Raw genomic sequence first — 21284 nt, 5'->3', positions numbered from 1 at the left:
TGTTGGTAAGATTATTGGTGCTCCTGCAATATGACATCTGCATTCTAGTTAGGAGACCCCCATTGTACTTCAGCTTACATCTCATTGGCCAGCACTATGTCACATGGCTACCTCAAGCCTCAGGGTACTGTGGGAAGGTATTTCAGTTGGGCACTTTACTAATCAGAATGATATCTGAATTATGTTCAGGAGGAAGAAGGGCAGAAGCAATATTGGGTAGGGCAGTTAGCAGCCACAGTCTGATAGTTACAGATGATTAACCCATGTTCGTTGACTAGTGAAATAGAAATCTGTCTTAGCAACATTAGAGCCCTTTACAGGCGCAGGACGTGATTATAGAAACTCTTTTTCCCTGACATCCTTTTGGTACTTAAATCAGGGATCATTTCTTGCCTATCCCAAGATGTCTCTTTTCCAAATAGATGTTTTTTCCAGGCTTTCTCTGACAACACTCCCACTTCTTATGTTCCAGGTGCTGACTGACCTACAAAAAGTAAGGCAGAGTCATCTCCTTCCTCCTGCTGAATGCCCTGCTAGGAACAGAGCTAAAAATCACCTGAACTGAAACAGCCCACTGTCAATTTGTATGAAGTATGCCTTGAAGTCAGATGCTTCTGGGGAAAGGGTAAGAGGAAGTGGGACACATATTACTGTCTCCTACCCTATGACAGAAATTCCGCCATCTCCTTAATAAGACTTGTTCTGTTCAAAAGATCCCCAAGCCACATTCATCTCATTTGGCCATTGAGAGGCTGCTTTTATGGATGCTGGGAAGTGCCTTACATTACCACTGCCTAACTGCTATCAAATTTAGTCTATTGCTCCTGAGCTCGGTTATTCAATGAATTATATAGTCAGCATTAAGTCACCTTAAAAGCAAGTTATTCTTTTGGTATTGGTTAGGATTTTATTCACCCATTCAGGATATATCCTAAATAACAGCTGCTACCATAAGACAGAAGTTTATTCAAGTAGTCTGAAGGTGGTCAGCCCAGAGTTGATATAGTGTATCACAGTGTCCTTCTATCTTGCTGCTCTATCATGTGGGTTTTCTGTTTTCAAGGTCACTTCCTTATCCAGGATGGCTGCTGGACCTCAAGCCCTCCGGTCTGAAACCCAGCCAGCAGGGAGGAGGAAATCCAGGAAAGGGCTTTAAAGACATTTCCTGTTAGTCACATGTCATCTCCTCTTATATACCACTGATCAGAACTGAGTTGCATGGTTACAACTTAGCTACAAGGGAAATGTAGTACTTGTTCAGTGTGGCTATGTATCCATTTAAAAATCAGGTGACTTCTACCATCAAAAACTGAGAGGATATTTGAAGATAGCCTGTAGTCTTGGCCACTCCTTCCATTTCTTTACTCATATTGGTGATATAAATATTAAACTGATCAAGACTAAGGACAATAAGAGTTAATATTTATTGTGCATTTACTATGTGCCAGGCTTTGCCCTAGGCACTTTTCATGGAATCATGTAGCTAATTTCCACAAAATTCTTTTAAGTAAGATCCTATTTTTACTCTATTACATAGATGGAAAAACAGAGGTCAAGAGATCCTAGAGCCCAAGGTCATACAGCTTATAAGGTTTATTGCTAAGTTTGGAATCCAAGTTCTTAATTAACTAGTACAATGTGTTGCCTTTGGGCAGTGTGAGAGAGGTGTAAGCATGTCTTATTTTGGTAACGATTATTTTGGAATTTTTTTGTCACTCATATCTGTAGTCTGCCTTCTCTGCTACAGGCCTCCCTTGGGTTGAAATTAATTAGCGAGCCACAGGCAATCCTTCAATTAATGACTGTTCCACCCCTGTTTCTTCTCAGGTCTGTTTAGCAGCTGAGCCTTGCCCTTTATAATTACGAAAAAATAGGGTCAGGTCCCAGAACCAGGTTTATGCTTAGGAAGGGGAGATGATGCATATCCTACATAGGGGATGCAAACACGTCACATGGCTGGCTGTGGGAGTGAGGGGCAGCTTCAAAAGCTCTGGAGCAAGAAAGACCTCAGGGCGAATTCTCCTTGCCCTCTCAACTTCAGTGGATAAGAACTCTTTGTATATTTGTTATGAGGAGTAAAATGTGGGTGCAGGAGCGCACGTATCATGCATCTGTACACCACACAGCGTGGAGTCTGGCACCTACCAGGTATCTGTGTTTTATTACTTGATCATGACCAGTGAAAGCTCCAACTCACTGTTGGAGCTCCAGGCATCCATGAAAGAGAAAGAAATGTGAAGGATTTGAGGCAGAAAATATGGTGAAGGGGATAAACATTGTCACATCTTTTTAAAAATATATCTATCTTGACTTCTGGGAAGTTAACTGAAGGAACAAATTCAACTGAAACAAAAACCTAGGTGCTTGATTTTCAGGACTATCTCAACAGCTAAACTCTCAAGCCCCTCTACCAAACACTGGGGGAGGAAGGTCTTGGTGCACAGGGCACAGCAGTTCAGTGGAACTGTGGGAGCCCTGTAAGAGAAGAGGATTGAGGCCCTGCTGCAATGTGGAGAAATATTTAGGATTTCATATCAGTGAAAGAAGGAAGACATAAGTGGCCTGATATATATTTGCAACTATACGTACATTTTATTTCTATGCAAGAAATGTTTATTTCTATGTAAGAGTAGAAGAAAGGAACTACAATTTGAATATGTTCCCCCAAACCCATGTGTTGGAAACAATCCTTAATGCAACAATGTTAAGAGGTGAAACCCTTTAAAAGGGACTAGGCTATGCATGGGTTAATGTCATTACTGGAGTGAATTTGTTATTGTGGGACTAAAAGGATGAGTTTGGCCCCTGTTGAATTTCCTCTCACCCTCTATTTCCCTTCCACCTTCTTATGGAGAGAGATTTTGGGACAATGCAGCACAAAGGCCTCAACAGATACAGAACACTTGATTTTGGACTTCTCAGCCATTAGCACTGTAAGAAAGAAATCTCTGTTCTTTATAAATCACCCAGTGTCAGATACTATGTTAGAGCAGCACAAAATGGACAAAGACAGAAGGTAAACGTTCATAAAAACATTGATTATTGATTTAAAAAAAATAAAATAAAAACAGATTTGGTATAAGGTTGTGGAAAAATTGCAATATTTCCAATATTTTCATACACTGTTCAATTGAACAAAGCAAACAAGGAGACTGGGTGTGTAGCTCACTGGTAGAGCACTTGCCTACAATGTGCAAGGCCCAAGGCTTAATCCCCAGTGCCACAAAACAAACAAACAAACAAAAACATTTTAATGAAGTTTTCCAAAGTTTCATCAAGTAGAAAGTCAGTTTTTGGTCTTTTTAGTAATTGTTTTCACAATGAAGCCAGACCTTGGTTTCTAAATACCAATTTTCACTGAAGGGAACTAGGACTCCTTGAAGACCTGGCTGATTAGAGTGTCTTGAGTTACAGAAAGCACAAGATGACCCTGGAACATCTGGTTGTGTCAATAAATAAGAACACTCGGAGAATTACAGGACGGGTCAAAAGGACAGGAGCCAGCATGAATGAGCTCTTATTGGTCAAATCAGAGACAAATTGGGCATAAAAATAAATGACAGTAATAAAAAAATGAAAGAATCCAGACTTTGATATTTATTTATTCACCGAATAAATATTTATCTATATTTATTTATAAATATTTATTCAGTGAATGAATACATAATAAGAGAACAGGGAAAGCTCTTCCTTATGAATACAGGTAGGAATTAATAATTATGGAATGGGAAAATCACTGGTCAAAACTACAGTAAAAGTTGTTTGAAGAGGTATATGAATACATGCTAATGCTAGGGAGTGAGAGGTTGATGAGAAATAGGACTTCTACATAGTCTCAAAATCTCTCTCCGTAAGATACCCACCCCATAAGATTCCTATTTATTTACAAAGTGAGAAGTAGTGAGTTTACAGTGTTGAGGTCAGGAAGGTCCCCTTACCAATGAGTGACCTAAACATCACAATGATGGATGAGCTGATATCCTGTGCCTCCTGAGCTGATATCCTGTGCCTCCTGATATGGTGCCCTGGGAAGGATGGGGCACGATTTATATGCTGTCTTTGGCAAAAATGCAAAACCGAATCTAATTATGGGAAAACTTAGGACAAACACAAATTGAAGAACATTCTATAAGGGAAGTGGTCTCTTCAAAAATATCAAGGTCATGAATGACAAAGACTGAGCAACAGTTCCAAATTAAAAGAAATGGAAGAGACATGAGGACTAAATGTAATGTGTGATGCTAGGGGTGTCCTTGACTGGGACAAAATTTGTCTTTAACAAACATAAAGGTCATTCGTGGGACAATTGTCCAAATGTAAAGGTCTGCAGAGCATGGGAAGTGGAGGAAGGAAAGAAGGGACATGGGGGTAGGGGAGGAAGAGTGAGAAGGAGAGAAACTGATAAAGCAAATGTCATAAAATAATAATATTTAGGGAATCTGAATGAAGAGTATATAAACATTCTTCATACCATTCTTTCAGCTTTTCTGTATGTCTCAAATGATTTAAAAATACAGTTTAAAAATAGTAGCTAGCAATATCACTGGCTTTTATTTTTATTGTGGTGAAATACACACATATTAAATTTACCATTGTAGCCATTTTAAAATTGGCATTTAATTCATTTACAAGGTCATGCAACCAGCAGCACTCCATAGTTCCAGAACATTTCCATCACTCCAAAAGGAAACCCTGTATCAACTAAGCAGTAATTCTCTATTTCCCCTTCTCCGGAGAGCCTGGATTTCTCTATGTATTTTATGTATTCTGAACATTTCATATACATGGAATTAGACAAAATGTGGCCTTTTGTGTCTGGCTCCTTTCCTTTACCATAATTTCCCTTACCAGTTTTTAAGGCTCATTCATGTTGTAGCATGTGTCAGTAACCAATTTCTTTTTATGGCTGACTATTTCATCATGTGGATACCATATTTAGTTTTTCATTCATCAGCTGGTGGACATTAGGTTGTTCCCACTTTTTGATTATTGTGCAAAATGTTACTATGGACATTTGTGTACAGCTTTTTGTTTGAACATCTGTTTTCAATCATTTGGGGTCTATGTATACCTGGGCGTATATTTGCTGGGTCATACGGTAATTCCATGTTTAACTTATTGAGAAACTGCCCAACTGGTTTTCCGCAGTGGCTACAACACTTTATATTTCCACTGGTAATTTCTCCACACTCTCATCAGAGCTTGTTATTGTCTGTTTGATTATAGCCATTCTAGGGGTGTGATGTATTTCATTGTTGTGATTGGAATTTCCCTAACACCTAATGACATTTGGCATCTTTTCATGTTTTTCCTGGACATTTTTATTTATTTATTTATTTTTATTGGTTGTTCAAAACATTACATAGCTCTTGACATCTCATATTTCATACTTTAGATTCAAGTGGGTTATGAACTCCCATTATTACCCCGTATACAGATTGCAGAATCACATCGGTTATACATCCACATTTTTACATAATGCCATATTAGTAACTGTTGTATTCTGCTACCTTTCCTATCCTCTACTATCCCCCCTCCCTTCCCCTCCCCTCCCATCTTCTCTCTCTATCCCATCTGCTGTAATTTAATTCTCTCCTTGTTTTTTTTTTCCCATTCCCCTCACAACCTCTTATATGTAATTTTGTATAACAATGAGGGTCTCCTTTCATTTTCATGAAATTTCCCTTTTCTCTCCTTTTCCCTCCCACCTCATGTCTCTGTTTAATGTTAATCTTTTCCTCTTGCTCTTCCTCCCTGCTCTGTTCTTAGTTGCTCTCATTATATCAAAGAAGACATTTGGCATTTGTTTTTTAGGGATTGGCTAGCTTCACTTGGCATAATCTGCTCTAATGCCATCCATTTCCCTGCAAATTCCATGATTTTGTCATTTTTTAGTGCTGCGTAATACTCCATTGTGTATAAGTGTCACATTTTTTTTTATCCATTCATCTATTGAAGGGCATCTGGGTTGGTTCCACAGTCTAGCTATTGTGAATTGTGCTGCTATGAATATCAATGTGGCAGTATCCCTGTAGTACGCTCTTTTAAGGTCTTCAGGGAATAGTCAGAGAAGGGCAATAGCTGGGTCAAATGGTGGTTCCATTCCCAGCTTTCCCAGGAATCTCCATACTGCTTTCCAAATTGGCCGCACCAATTTTCAGTCCCACCAGCAATGTACAAGAGTACCCTTTTCCCCACATCCTCGCCAGCACTTGTTGTTGTTTGACTTCATAATGGCTGCCAATCTTACTGGAGTGAGATGGTATCTTAGGGTGGTTTTGATTTGCATTTCTCTGCTAGAGATGGTGAGCATTTTTTCATGTACTTGTTGATTGATTGTATGTCCTCCTCTGAGAAGTGTCTGTTCGGGTCCTTGGCCCATTTGTTGATTGGGTTATTTGTTATCTTATTGTTTAATTTTTTGAGTTCTTTGTATACTCTGGATATTAGGGCTCTATCTGAAGTGTGAGGAGTAGAAATTTGTTCCCAGGATGTAGGCTCCCTATTTACCTCTCTTATTGTTTCTCTTGCTGAGAAAAAACTTTTTAGTTTGAGTAAATCCCATTTGTTGATTCTAGTTATTAACTCTTGTGCTATGGGTGTCCTATTGAGGAATTTGGAGCCCGACCCCACAATATGTAGATCGGAGCCAACTTTTTCTTCTATCAGGTGCAGAGTCTCTGATTTGATATCAAGCTCTTTGATCCATTTTGAGTTAACTTTTGTGCATGGCGAGAGAAAGGGATTCAGTTTCATTTTGTTGCATATGGATTTCTAGTTTTCCCAGCACCATTTGTTGAAGATGCTATCCTTCCTCCATTGCATGCTTTTAGCCCCTTTATCAAATATAAGGTAGTTGTAGTTTTGTGGATTGGTTTCTGTGTCCTCTATTCTGTACCATTGGTCCACCTGCCTGTTTTGGTACCAGTACCATGCTGTTTTTGTTACTATTGCTCTGTAATATAGTTTGAGATCTGGTATCGCTATGCCGCCTGATTCACACTTCCTGCTTAGAATTGTTTTTGCTATTCTGGGTCTTTTGTTTTTCCGTATGAATTTCATGATTGCTTTATCTATTTCTACAAGAAATGTCTTGGCCATTTTTTTTAACCTGCTCTGTAAAAATGTCTATTGAAGACTTTTGCTCATTTTGAGTTGTTTATCTTTTTTGTTGTTAAAGTGGTAAGTTCTTTATATATTCTGGACACTAGGCTCTTACTAGATAGATGAGGAACAAATATTTCTCCCATTCTATGGGTTTCCTTTTCATATGTCTAATTATGTCTTCAAACTAAAAGATTCTTAATTTTGATGAAGTCTGATTCACCTATTTCTTTTGTTGCTTGTGTTTTTGGTGTCATATCCAAGAAACCATGGTCAAATCCAAAGTCATGAAGATTTACCCCGATGGTTCTTCTAAGAGTTTTGTAGTTTTAGTTTTTGTATTTAGGCATTTGATCCATTTTAGATTAATTTTTGTGTATTTTGTGAGGTAGGGGTCCACATTCTTTTTTTTTTTTTTTTGCTTGTAGATATCAGGTTGAGCAAGCATTGTTTATTGAAATTTCAGACGGTTCTTTTCTCACTGAATGGTCTTAGTATCCTTGATCAGACACATGGATTTATTTCTGTACTTTAATTCTATTGCACCTGTACCAATTTCAATGTTTATCTTTATGTCAGTATCTATTGATCTATTGATTATTGAAGCCTTGTAGTAGGTTTTGAAATTAGAATGCCTTGGTTCTCCAACCATAATCTTCTTTTTAAAAATTTGTTTTAATTAGTTGTACATGATAGTAGAATTCCCTTTGATACATCATATGTAATGGAGTATAATTTCTCATTTTTCTGGTCATACATGATGTAGAATTCCACTGGTCGTATAGTTATACATGTATATAGGGTAATAATGTCTGATTCATTTTACTAACTTTCCTACCCCATACCCCCTCTCCTCCCTTCACTCCTCTCTACCTAATCTAAGTAACTCTGTTCTTCCCTAGCCCCCTGCTCCAATGTGAATTAGCAGCCACTTATCAGAACATTTGGCCTTTGTTTTTTGGGATTGGCTTATTTCTCTTAGTATGATATTCTCCAACTCTATCCATTTACCAGCAAGTGCCATAATTTCATTCTTCTTTAAGGCTGAATAATATTTCATTTTATATATATAGTATTATTTCATAATAATATATATATGAAACTTTTTAAAATTCATTCATCTGTTGAAGGGCACCTAGTTGGTTCCATAGTTTAACTATTGTGAATTGAGCTGCTATAAACATTCATGTGGCTGTATCACTGTAATGTGTTGATTTTAAGTCCTTTGGGTATAAACTGAGAAGTGGGATACTCGGTCAAATGGTGGTTCCATTCCAAGTTTTCTGAGGAATCTCCATACCACTCTCCATAATAATTGCACCAATTTACATTTCCACCAGCAATGTATGAGTGTACACTCCTTTCCCCCCAACATCCTCACCAACATTTATTGTTGCTTGTATTGTTGATAATTGCCATTCTGACCGGGGTGAGATGAAATTTTAGTTTTGATTTGCATTTCTCTAATTGTAAAGATGTTGAACATTTTTTCTTATATTTGTTGATGGATTGTATTTCTTCTTCTGTGGAGTGTCTGTTCAGTTCTTTAGCTCATTTATTGATTGGGTTTTTTTTTTTGTTGTTGTTAAATTTTTTGAATTCTGGAGATTAATATCCTGGAGATTGATGCTATATCTGAGGTGCATGTGGTAAAGATTTTCTCCTATTCTGTACGCTCTCTCTTCACATTAGTGATTGTTTTCTTTGCTGAGAAGAAGGTTTTTAGTCTGAATCCATCCCATTTATTGATCCTTGATTTTACTTCTCATGCTTTAGTAGTTTTGTGAAGGAAGTCAGATCCTAGGCCGACATGGTGACGATTTGGGCCTACTTTTTCTTCTATTAGGCACAGGGTCTCTGGTCTAGTGCCTAAGTCTTTGATCCACTTTGATCTAACCATATTCTTCCTTTTGAAGATTCCTTTAACTATTTGGAAACTCTTGAAGTTCCACATGAATTTTCAAACACACGGTTTTCACTTCTGAAAAAAATTGGGATTTTGAAAGAATTGTATTGACTCCATAGATCACTGTGGGTAGCACTACCATCTTAACAGTATTCATTTTCCAATCCATAAACACAGATGTCTTCCCATTTACTTATTATGGAGCTTTACATGTTTCTGTGTAAATGTTTTGCACCAATTTGTTTAAATTTATTTCTCAGTATTTTATTCTTTTGAAAGTATTATAAATGAAATTTTCTTCATTTCTTTTCCAGATTGTTCATTGCTACTCCATAGAAACAAAACTGTTCTGTAGTTTCTTTTCTTCTCAATTTGGCTTTTGGTATAAGGCAATGTTGGTCTTATAGAATGAGTTAGGAAGTATTCTTTTCTCTTTCATTTTTGGGAAGAGTTTGAAAAACAATGGTATTAATTCTTCTTTAAACATTTAGTAATTCATCAGTTAGGTCATCTGGTGCTTTTTTTGTGGGAGGAGTTTTTGAGCACTAAATCAATCTATTTAAGTCTTCAGAATTTCAGTTTCTTGGGCTGGGGATGTGGCTCAAGCGGTAGCGCGCTCGCCTGGCATGCGTGCGGCCCGGGTTCGATCCTCAGCACCACATACCAAAAAAAAAGATGTTGTGTCCGCCGAAAACTAAAATAAAATGTTAAAATTCTCTTTCTAAAAAAAAAAAGAATTTCAGTTTCTTCTTGAGTCAATTTTGCAGTATGTGTGTGTCCTAGGACTTTGTCTATTCCATCTACATTATCTAATTTGTTATGGTACAACTGTTCATAGAATTCTCTTATAAACTTAAAAAAATTTTTTTTTTCTACAAAGACAGTAGTAATGTTAATACTTTAATTTCTGATTAAATAATTTAAGTCTTCTTTTGTTTCTTGGATAGACTAGGTAAAGGTTTATTAATTTTGTTGATCTTTTCAAATAATTGCCTTTCGATTCCTTTATTTATTTCTTCATTTGTTTCCATTCTCATCTTTATTTTATTCTTTTTGCTTGCTTTTAGTTTCCTTTTCTTTTCCTAGTTTCTTAGGTGGAAGTTTAGGTTAGTGGTTTGAGAGCTCTCTTCTTTTTTAATGCTGGTATTTACACTTATAAGTTTTCCTTTAAGTACTGACTTAGCTTCATCTCATAAATTTAAGTAGTATTTATGTTTTCATGTATCCAAAAGTATTTTCTTATTTCCCTGATTTATTTTTCAACCTAGTGATTATTCAGAAGTCTTGTTTAATTGCCACAAATTTATAAATTTACCATATTTCCTTGTTATTGATCTCTAATTTCATTCCATTTTGATTTAGAATATACTTTAGATGATCAAATCTTTTAAAATATACTGTAGCTTGTTTCATGGACTAATATATAGTTTAACCTAGGGATTATTCCATGTACACTTGGGAATAATGTTGTTGGTGGAATATTCTACAGATATCTGTTAGATCCAGCTATGTTATGGTGCTGTTCAAGTTTTCTATTTTCTTGACTTTTTGTCTAGTTGTTCTAGCCATTTTGAATATGACACAGTGAAGTCCCAACTATTATTGTTGATTTTTCTATCTTTCTTTAATTCTGAGTTTCTGTTTCACATATTTTGGGCTCCCTTATTAGGTGCACTTATGTTTGTAATTGCTATATATTATTGACGGGGCGCTCTTTTTTTTAATTTTTAAAAATATTTTTTAGTTGTAGATGGACATAAGATATTTATTTCAGGGCTGGGGATGTGGCTCAAGCGGTAGTGCGCTCGCCTGCCATGCGTGTGGCCCGGGGTTCGATCCTCAGCACCACATACAAACAAAGATGTTGTGTCCGCCGAAAACTAGAAAATAAATATTAAAAAATTCTCTCTCTTTAAAAAAAAAGATATTTATTTCATCTATCTATCTATCTATCTATCTATCTATCTATCTATCTATCTATCGTGCTGAGGATCGAACCCAGTGCCTCCCATATGTGAGGCAAGTGCTCAACCACTGAACTTCAACCCCAGTGGGACACTCTTTTATCATTATAAAACATCCTTCTTCTCCAGTAACAATTTTCACCTTAAGGCCTGGTTTTTCAGTTATTTGTATAGACACTTCAGATCCCTTTTGGTTACTATTTTCATGAAATATCTTTTCCCTCCTTTCTCTTTCAACCTATTTGGATAGAAAAAACAGAGTCCCTTGGAGACACTATATTTGGACTATGATTTTAAACACATCCTGCCAATTCTGCCTCTTAACTGGAGAGTTTAATCCATTCACATTTAAAGTAATTACTGACAAGGAAGGACTTGCTCTGCCATTTTGCTTTTTATTTTCTATGTCATATCTTTTTTTATTCCTCAATTCTTTCCTTCTTGTGTTTAATCTATTTTGTAGTGTTATTGTTTTTATGTTCTCCTTTCCTTCTCTGAATGTACATTTCAGTTATTTTCTTAATGTTACTTTGGTGGTACAGTTAATAGTTTAATAACAAATCTAGTTTGACACCAATTAAGCTTCAGTAATGCATAAAAACTGTTCTTATGCAGCCCCATGCTCCCCCCTTGTGCTGTAATTGATATATGGTACGTTTCTTTAAACTGTGAATGATACTTCAGTCATTTTTGTCAACAATCAAAACTTAGGGAATTCCAAGTTAACATCTTTGCCTGTGAGCTAGTTATTGACAGGAAAAAGTTTCATTCTTTTGCTCCACATTATTCTGCTGTCTTTTGTCCAAATAAACACTAACAAGCCAGTTGTCATCCAGTTTCCTGTGCAGTCTCTTGCCTACAGCTTCACTTGGAAAGACCAAGTCATCCAAGATTGCATTGTGCACAGGTTTCTGGTATGGCTCCTGGGATCCTTTGGCGATTTTTTTACACAACTTTTAAAAATTGATTTAGTTGAGCAATAAAGCCCACATACTTCCAACTGGATTTTTTTCTCCAATTCAGTAACTAGCTGGACTTGGAATTTCTGATAAGATTTCAGTTCAGGATCTATAAAAAGATTGATAGCTTTCCCAACACCAACAACTTCATTTCCTTGACTGCTGTAATGTCTGGCACCCTGCTCAAGTTCTCCAGCTCCAGAAGTGCTGAGAGATGTTGAACTTATCCAGCTACTCAGTGTTGGGCTTCAGAGTTTTGGTGCTCAAGGCAAATGTGGCCTTCTGTTGAGCACATCTTGTTGAGCACCTTTTTGTATGCCAACTCAGATTTAATAATTATTATTTTATGCATTTGCCTTTTAAATCATATAGAAAGAAAAATGAAAGATAAAAAAATATATATATAATACTAAGTTTTATATTTATCTATGTGGTTACCTTACCAGTTTTCTGTATGGCTAGAGTGACTGTTTAGTGTCCTTTCATCTATGTCTGAGGAATGTTCTTTAGAATTCAAGGGCAGGTCTGCTAGCAACAAACTCTCTCAGCTTTTGTTTATTTGCAAATATCTTCATTTCCCATTTGTTTTGAAGAATACTTTTCTGGATAAAGAATTGTGGACTGGGGGTTGACTTTGTGGCTCAGCAGTAGAGCACTCACCTAGCACGTGTAAGGCCCTGGGTTCGATCCTCAGCACCACATAAAAATAAATAAATAAAATAAAGGTATTGGGTCCATCTACAACTAAAAAATAAATAGAAAAAAAAAAGAATTGTGGATTAACTTTTCTTTTTTTCTTTCAGCACTTTCTGTCATCTCACTGTCTTATGGATTCCATGGTGTCTGATAAAAGATTAGGATATAATTTTATTAAGAATCACTTGTATGCCATGTGTTGCTTCTCTCTTGCTGCATTTGGTATTTTTGTCTTTGTTGATACATTAATTCCAGTCTGTCTTGGTGTGGATCTCTTTATCTATCCTCGATGGAGTCTGTTGAGCTTCTGTGCACACCTATGTTTTTTTTTTTAATCAAAGTTGAGAAGTTTTCTGCCATTATTTCTTCAAACATTCTTTCCGCCCCTTCCTCTCTCTCCTTTATCTCTGGGACTCCCATTATGTATATGTGGATGTTTGATGGTGTTGCAAAAGTCTCCTAGACTCTGTTTTTCTTCATTCTTTTCTTTTTTAAATCTTCCAATTGAAGCGTCTCTGTTGACTTATCTTTCAATTCAGTGATTATTTTCCTTCCTTCCAATTGAACCCAGAGCCTTAGTGCTCCACCACTTAGCTACACCCCCAACCCTTTTTATTTTTATTTTGAGACAGGGTCTCACTAAGTTTCCCAGGCTGTCCTTGATCTTCCAATCCTCCTTCCTTAGCCTTTGGAGTAGTAGCTAGGCACCACCATGCCTGGATATTCAGTGATTCTTTATTCTGCTTGCTTGAATCCCTTGTTGAACTCTGATAGTGATTTTTTTTTTTTTCATTTCAGCTTACTTTTCAACGCCAGAACTTCTATTTGATTCCATTTTTAGAATTTCTACCTCTTTGTTGATAGTCTCTATTCAGTAAGACATTGTGCTGCTCTTGGTTTTCACTTGTTATTTTTTTTTTTTCCCTGCTTGCTGTGGGTTGTATTTGCTTATTTATTCAGTGACTTTTATAAACTATTTTTTGATAAAAATTGTATTCTCCCTAAAGATTAGTCTGCATGGTCACCAAAGTCTCTTCTCAGCTAGTAATCTGAAATATTTTCTTAAATACTTAGAGCCAAAATAAAACAAACCAAAAATTTTTTCTTGCAGTCTTTGTAGATCCACCCTGTGTATAAAAACCACTTAATGCTTAGCAAGGCATCTTACAACTCTGCTTTAGCTTTCTCTTCCTTCATGCATCCTAAATACCAGTCAGAGGTGAATATTCATGGTCTTCTCATTTGTCCACCCTGCCCGCCCCCCAAATCTAGCCCTGGATGTGTGGCATTCTGAATTTCCTTGTAAACAGAGGAACTTTTCAAAGTTCGCACTCCCCCATATAAGTCCTTCGTTAGCTTCTTTCTGCCCATGCTTTTTCATCTGTTTCTTGCTGCATGTGTTATTCCTCACGCCAGGTTGCATCATCTAATATTTGCCTTTAAATATTTTTGACAAACATCACTGGAACAATTACTTCAGACTTAAGAAGGTTCTAAAGAAGGTGGGAGAAAAAAAAAATCTCCAAGATGATCCTTCAGGAAGCCATCACACAGGTCAAAACAAACAACCACAATTTTTTTGAAAACAAGGTTCACGCTGGTTACTCTGGCACCAGGAAGTCACCTCAGAAACATGTATCATGCCACTGTCCCCACAGCTGCTACTGAGCTGGGGATGCCATACAGGCAAGTTAAAAATGCTTTGATGCTCTCTCTCTCTCTCTCTCTCTCTCTCTCTCTTTTCATTTAGCATTCTCCAAGTTGTAAATTTGTTTTTTTTAAACATTAGATTCCAGAGTTTGATAAAAATTGATTTAATTGTTTTTGACAGCTTAGTCATTTCCTTTAGTGGAAGGAGAAAGTTTTTGAATTTCCTAATCTGTCATTTTAGCCACATCACCACACCATTAGTTTTCACATATAAAAAGACACTTCACCTTGTTGTGTTCAATCCTATATTCTCAGCTTCTAGCACATAGTAGATACTCAATGTCTGTTAGGTGATGATTGAGTAGGTGAACAAATTATCACTTGACTCTACAAAATATCCATAAGACATTATTATTCCTATTTTACAAAGGAAGGTACTGAACCTCAGAAAGATTTTTGTGACTTTCTCAGTTTGCCTATCTTATGCAAGTGGCAGAGACAGATTCAAATCCATATTCATGATCCCAATCTCTTGCTTTCTTCCTTATACTATGCTGGCTCCTTTAGGCATCAGAAATAAGGAGGTAACAACTCTGTTGCATTTAACAGCTTTCAAAATATATTCCTATGCATTACTTCATTTAATTATAATAACAATCCTACTGCATGGACTGAACATATTTCATCTTTCAGATGAGGAAATTTTGGCACAGAGAGGACAAATAACCTGTAATTGGGCTGGAGAAACGAGATGAATCCAGATATGCCAACTGTTAGTTCAGTGCTTTTGCATCTTTTATCTCTACTAAACAGGGCTTTTCAACTTTACATGGTTCTTTTTTGGGGGGAGGGCGGTACCAGGGATTGAATTCAGGGGCACTCAGCCACTGAGCCACATCCTCAGCCCTGTGTTATATTTTATTTAGAAACAGGGCCTCACTGAGTTGCTTAGCACCTTGCCATTGCTGAGGCTGACTTTGAACTCACAATCCTCCTGTCTCAGCTTCATGAGCCCATGGGATTACAGGCATGCACCATCACGCCTGGCAATCTTTACGTGGTTCTTTCTAGGTAAAAAGTAACTGATCTTTCAATGCAGTATTGCATGCAATTCAGGACCTGGGGATTCATACTTGATTCCCATCTTTCACTTGGCCCCTTATACCAATTGATTATCTGATGGTTCTACCTTTCTAATAGCTCTTACAAATATCCTTTTCTCTCCATTCTGTTGCTGGTGCCCTAGCTGAAGACCTCAACCTCACTTATTTGGCATAATAAAAAAGCTTTTCCTGCCTGGTTTTCCTGAACCAGAATAAACTCATTCCACATTATACTCCCTTACTGCACGGTTAAGAAAGAATCCCTGCATAAGTTGACCTAAACTGCAAATATCATCAAGCACTCTTTTGCTTATAATTCTTCAGTGAATCTCCTTTTTTTTTTTTTTGAATCTCCTTTTTCTTCAGCATAACATTTAGTCCCTCGGTATGGTCCATAAGACCCAATACATCTGATCTCTTTTGACTTCTCCAATTGTATATCCCACACCCACTCCTCAGTACAGACTCACTGATGTGTCTTTTCTTCACATATGCTGTTGCTTTGCTTGGAACACTCTCTACCTTCCTTCCCCCAAAGACTTATTTACTTATTATATCCCCATTTCCTTACTGCTTGCAACTTTGGGGTGGGGGGTCTCCCTGTCACTCCTGAGTTAACTCTGTTACAGCAGCTGGCAAAATATTACAATCACCCGCTTATCCCTTTGCCTTCCTAAACAGACTATACATTTTTGGAGGGCAGAGACTGGGATTTTCATTCCTGTACCCTCAGTTATACAGGGCTCATTAAATGTCTTTAGAATAAACAAAGAAATCCTTTCTCTTTTACTTACACTTAAGTCCTGAGTCAGATTTGGATAAAATATGTATAAGAAATTCAATTAAAGCATCAGAAAATTACATGTTAGAATATTACCAGCTCAGCACCTCCAAACCCCCATTCAAAAGCCATATGCAGACTATTTTTGCTTTCACAATAGATTAAAGAATGCATATATCTTTTTCTACTAGTGAATAAAATTCTACAAATCTTGGTATTTTCCTTTCTTTTCAGGTTGCTAAGAAGCTCAAAGAATTTATGGTCGCCTCAATGTACTGCGACCATAGGAGTTCTGGAGCCTCGTATACTTGCTTCTTCCTATATCTTTGCTTTCAGATGTTTAAATTTTTTTAAAATTATAAATGGATACAATACCTTTATTTAATTTATTTTTTAATGTGGTGTTGGGGACAGAACCCAGGGCCTCACGCATGCTAGGCAAGCACTTTACCACTGAGCCACAACCCTGGCCCCATATTTTTATTTTAATAGATTTTTTTGAATATATGTCTTTTGGAAAAAGTTTACATGTTTAAATATATCTACATCTGTATATATACACACATATTGAAACACTGAATGTTATTTCTTATTAGCATAGAAGCAAACAGATGGTTAAGGTAACAATGCAGAAGAGAAGAGCTGGAGCCACTGAGACCAAGTTTGTCTGCAGCTACATAAGCCACTGTTAGGTTAGGAATTTTCAACTGAAAACCAGAAATTAGGTAGATTTCATTCATCAGGGAATGGAATTTTTTTTTTTTTTTTGCTGGTGCAGAGAAATATTTTGAGGACCTCCAACTCTTGTCTCACTGGCTCCTTTGTATTATTACAGAAATTTTGCAAAAGATGGTATTGAAAAGAAAATGTAAGCCTTTCCAATATTCAGTGAATTAGAGAATCAGATCCTGGATGCAGCTGACCATCTGGCACAAGCCCCCTTCTTTCAACAAAGAGATGGTGTGCCCTGTTTGAGTGTGGGCCTCCATGATTTATTTCTCAATTTCCCCCTAAATCTGGTTACCAGGTCTGCTGGGTTTCCCACTGGACCTCTCCTCTTCTCCATCTTCCTTTCAGACCTCTTCCTTTCCCAACTCTCCCTCTTCTGTTTCTACCTCCATTCCAGCCTCCATACCACTAGATGACCCTGCTTAGGACCAGTCAGAGGCTTCCCACAGCTCACAGTTCAGGTCTGTACACACACCTGCAAGACTCCTGTATCCTCTCTCGTGTTACTTCTAGCTGCACATCCACATATTCTTTGCTCTGCCTGCATTTCCTCCTGCTGCTGATTGCCCATGCTGTTCTGTTCTCTCTGTGCAGAGGCACCCCACTGTCTTTTCATCACTGGGCTAATGCTTGCTCTTCTTTGTAGACTCAACCTCAGATCGCTTCTTCTGATGACCTGAACACCTTCCCTTGTGTTCCCAAAGCACCTTCAACTTCTCATCATAACTCTTGCTGCTGTCTGTCTCCCTCATTAGGCTGTGAGTTACTTAAGATCAGGGAGTATTTACTGCTGAGCTCCTGGAATACAGTTCTGCCTGACCAGAGAAGCCTCAGGAAATGCTTATTGAATGAAGTGACTACTGAGGTGGACATGCTTAGGAAAAGCATCTGAAAGGGGCCTTGCTCACCACACCTTCCACAAAATGTGATATGTGGGTCTCATCAACTCCCACAGTCTATTATTTCTATTATTTTTTGTAATCCTTCTAAACTTATCAAATCATCCCCATTCTTTCCCTTGTCTAATTAAAAAGAAATCCTTAATCCATTTTGGTTTGACTTAGATTTGTTTTCAAGCTGAAAGCCAATTGTCCTAAATACCATTTATTAAAAAGACTCTTCCCTTCTTTATCACTTATTTTTTCATATTCAAATACAATAGAGAAATTTTTAAACATAGATAAGAAAAAAAAAACAACGAATTCAAGTCACCCATAATCTTACAATATAGATAATCATAATTATCATTCTGATGTAAACAAAGTGATTTCCTTAGCTAACTTTATTGTGCCAGATTAACTGACATTCTTCCACCTTCTGTAGAATGTACTGGTTGATGTCTATTGCATGCCGAATGTTCCTGGAGAGGAGCCTATATTTGAAGCCTTGTGTACTCTGTTCTCAGCATCAGTGGGTCGTGCTTGGCAAGAGTTAGCTGTGTTTATTCCAGCATGTTATGCCAGGTGTGGTGGTTACTCTAATGGTTTATTTAAATATTATGTATACTGATAAAAACAATGAATAGGAAAACAGTAGTTTCTGTGAAAACTAATGCTTTGAAAAATTGAATGCTTTTGAAAGTTTCAATAAAGGTAAAATGCTAAAAATACTATTCTTGGATTAGAAACATAAACACTGGGAAGAAATATAAAAATCCTGCAGTCTACAATCAATAGGCTTCATAAGTACCTCTAAATTCTTGATCCGTTTCTTAAAAATTGATTTCACCTTATTACATTTTGGGGTGGTTACATTATTGATATTATTAATGCAACTTCAAAGTCAAAAGTCATAAAAATGGGAACTGATATAACTATGTCAAAGATTGGTCAATGAACATTATATCTTGTAGATTTAGAAAATTCAGGGAACTTATAAATACCTAGAGAGCTTTAAGATTTCTATTGAACTTTTTGAAAAGCCTATGAAATGGTCTAACAGTGAGGTCTACTTTTTCTGGAATCCTAAATTTAATCTTAGGTGAACGTCTTAAAATAATTCTTTTCCTTAACCAAAATTTCCAATTAACCTATTCAACATAGGGTCTTTAGAATTGATAAACACAGCATCTACCATTTATTTTACATGAGAATATGCTATAAATATTGCTTTATCCCCCCCTTTTACTGACTATATTGTGAATGTGATTCCAAGTCATTGATTCCTATGTTACTGCTAATGTCTGCCCAGTCCCTCCAATTGAAATTCTATTTATGCTTTCTCTTATTTACCACTTTAAGCTATGCATCTTTCTTGATTTCCTCTTTGCCAGGACTGACAAAGAGCTGGGAATTAGAGGTTAGAGGATGCAATGTGAACTTGACTGAAAGCGTCCTTCTTACATTAAAGGCAATTCCTCCTTAAGGTGGCCTCCCTAGTCTGAAGGACCTGGCCAGGGAGCTTGTAAACACCTAGAGAGCTTTAGATTTCTACTGAATTTTTTGAAATGGTCTGATAGCTAGGTCTACTTTTTTTGGAATCCTAAATTTAACCTTCGGTGAAACTCCTAAGTTATTTTTTTCCAGAATTTGGATAACAAATGAGGCATAATACCAAACTTAAATCACAAAGCATTTCTTAAGTTTCACTACCATTTGCCAAAACTAAAACAAACAAGAAACCCCTGTGAAATGGTACAATCCCATGAGTTAAGTTTCACAGAACCTGATCTAAGATAGAAGCCAAAGAGCCTCATAGGACACTGGCTTCTTTCTGAACTGTTCAACATCTATAAAAGCTTTGAGCTGTACAGCTATTTGAAGTAGCTCGAATTTTAATCACTACTTATACATTGAGCTGGGGTGCACAAGTACAGTCAAGCACCTCATGAAATTTCAGTCAATAAAGAACCATATAGGGGCTGGGGCTGTAGCTCAGTGGTAGAGCACTTGCCTGGCACACGTGTGGCACTGGGTTCCATCCTCAGCATCACATAAAAATAAAAGGAATTGTGTCCACCTACAACTGAATCAATCAATCAATCTATCTATCTATAATGGACCATATACACAAAAGTGGTCCAATGAGACTGTATCAGCTAGTGATGCTGAAGCCATTGTAGTTTTGTAAATACACTCTGTGACACTTGCACAATAATGTCATTGTCTAATGATGCATTTCTCTCCAAATGTGTCCCTTCCTGTCAGCAGGTGCCTGCATTGTATCTCCTGAACCCTCTGGATTTGTCTTTATTTTGGGAATCCTGAGGTTAACTACAGAGTGTACTTTTCATAGCCATACAGAGAGAAAGACTTCTGGATAGCTTTTAGGAAAATGTGAGAATTTTCAGACTCTTGAAGATTATATAAGAGAAATTATGCAAACAGAATCAGAACTGTCCCCAAAAGGAAAAAGAAAAACGCTCCAGATTGGTTAGTACTATTCAGTATTTCAAACACCTCCCGTGTCTGAGGACTCCTCACAAGTGTTCTCTAACAGCTCCTTTGGCAGGATGGCATCAACACCAAGGCTATCATTATAACATTAGCTAATGAAGGGCATTCTGTAGATTAGTCTCTCAGGGAAAATCCAAACTACGAAACAAATTAGAAGAGGTTTATTGGTATTTCAACAGGTCTTCTACTTAGGAAGAACATCCCTTCCTTAGTCTATAATATCACTTAAAAACTACTTTTAAACAATCATTTTTTTAGACTATAATGGGAAACAGCTATGCCTGAATGACAGCACCCCACAGTGTATATACCCACTCAGTATAAATCAAGGCTTCAGTTCATGTTTAGGGCACTGCACCAGGCACAATGTTTTCCATGGGGACATCTTTTACTCTGCCAAATAACTGAATTCAGTTGCAACCTTAGCATTCTTATGGCCACTCAAGACCTCAGCTATGAAGCCTGGCTGTGCAGTGAATGAACTCTGCACTTCACAAATTGGTTTTAGTACGTCTATATTCCATAGCCCATGGATCCTGGAAGATGCTAGAAAAGAATAGCTGGGAAATTCTTGGATATCCTTGTAGCACACGGACCTAATTTGAAACCATGATCACTTCCTATCAGTCACCACTATGGGCATGGGGAGGTGTTACAACACAGTAGACAGTGACATTCTTTCCTATAAAATTTTATTTATTACATAAAAAATTCTATACATTTGTTAGACTAAAATACAGTTTTCATTATAATTCTGGCAACTGAGTCAGTACACAGAGAAAACTTAGCATTAAATCAGCACTTTTTTTTCTAGTTCATATTTCTGCACAAGAAAAACATTTCAAAGCTCCATTTCATATAAGCTCATCGTACTCTGAAGCCAGATGGAACGCCATCCAATTCAGAGCTCTTAGAAGTTAATTTCCCAGCAAGATTTGATAACTCCAGAAAGTTAATTGCTTAATATACATATTTTTAAGTCCTCTGAGAGCATAAT

The 21284-nt window shown here is 37.0% G+C and overlaps 1 protein-coding gene and 1 long non-coding RNA gene across 3 annotated transcripts in view; one reads left to right on the top strand and one right to left on the bottom strand.

Moving 5' to 3' along the window:
- The window catches only part of Slc44a1 (solute carrier family 44 member 1), a 185778-nt gene that overhangs the window by 21447 nt on the left and 143047 nt on the right, over nucleotides 1-21284 (bottom strand). The gene's annotated exons all lie outside the window — the stretch shown is intronic.
- LOC124097130 (uncharacterized) overlaps nucleotides 1-21284 on the top strand; it is a 144025-nt gene that overhangs the window by 99816 nt on the left and 22925 nt on the right. Inside the window, exons 4-5 of one of the 2 annotated variants that reach the window (XR_009227405.1) lie at nucleotides 473-625; nucleotides 1064-4000. This is a non-coding gene — a long non-coding RNA (uncharacterized LOC124097130). Of the gene's footprint in view, nucleotides 1-472; nucleotides 626-1063; nucleotides 4001-21284 lie in introns of those variants that run through there. The other variant, XR_006853135.2, reaches the window with a different exon arrangement.

The sequence above is a fragment of the Marmota monax genome, unplaced genomic scaffold (genome assembly GCF_021218885.2).
Source record: "Marmota monax isolate L192 unplaced genomic scaffold, Marmota_monax_Labrador192_F-V1.1 WCK01_AAM20220418_F8-fsc00020, whole genome shotgun sequence".
In the NCBI taxonomy this organism is placed as follows: Eukaryota; Metazoa; Chordata; class Mammalia; order Rodentia; family Sciuridae; genus Marmota; species Marmota monax.
This window is presented reverse-complemented; position numbering and strand designations above follow the sequence as displayed.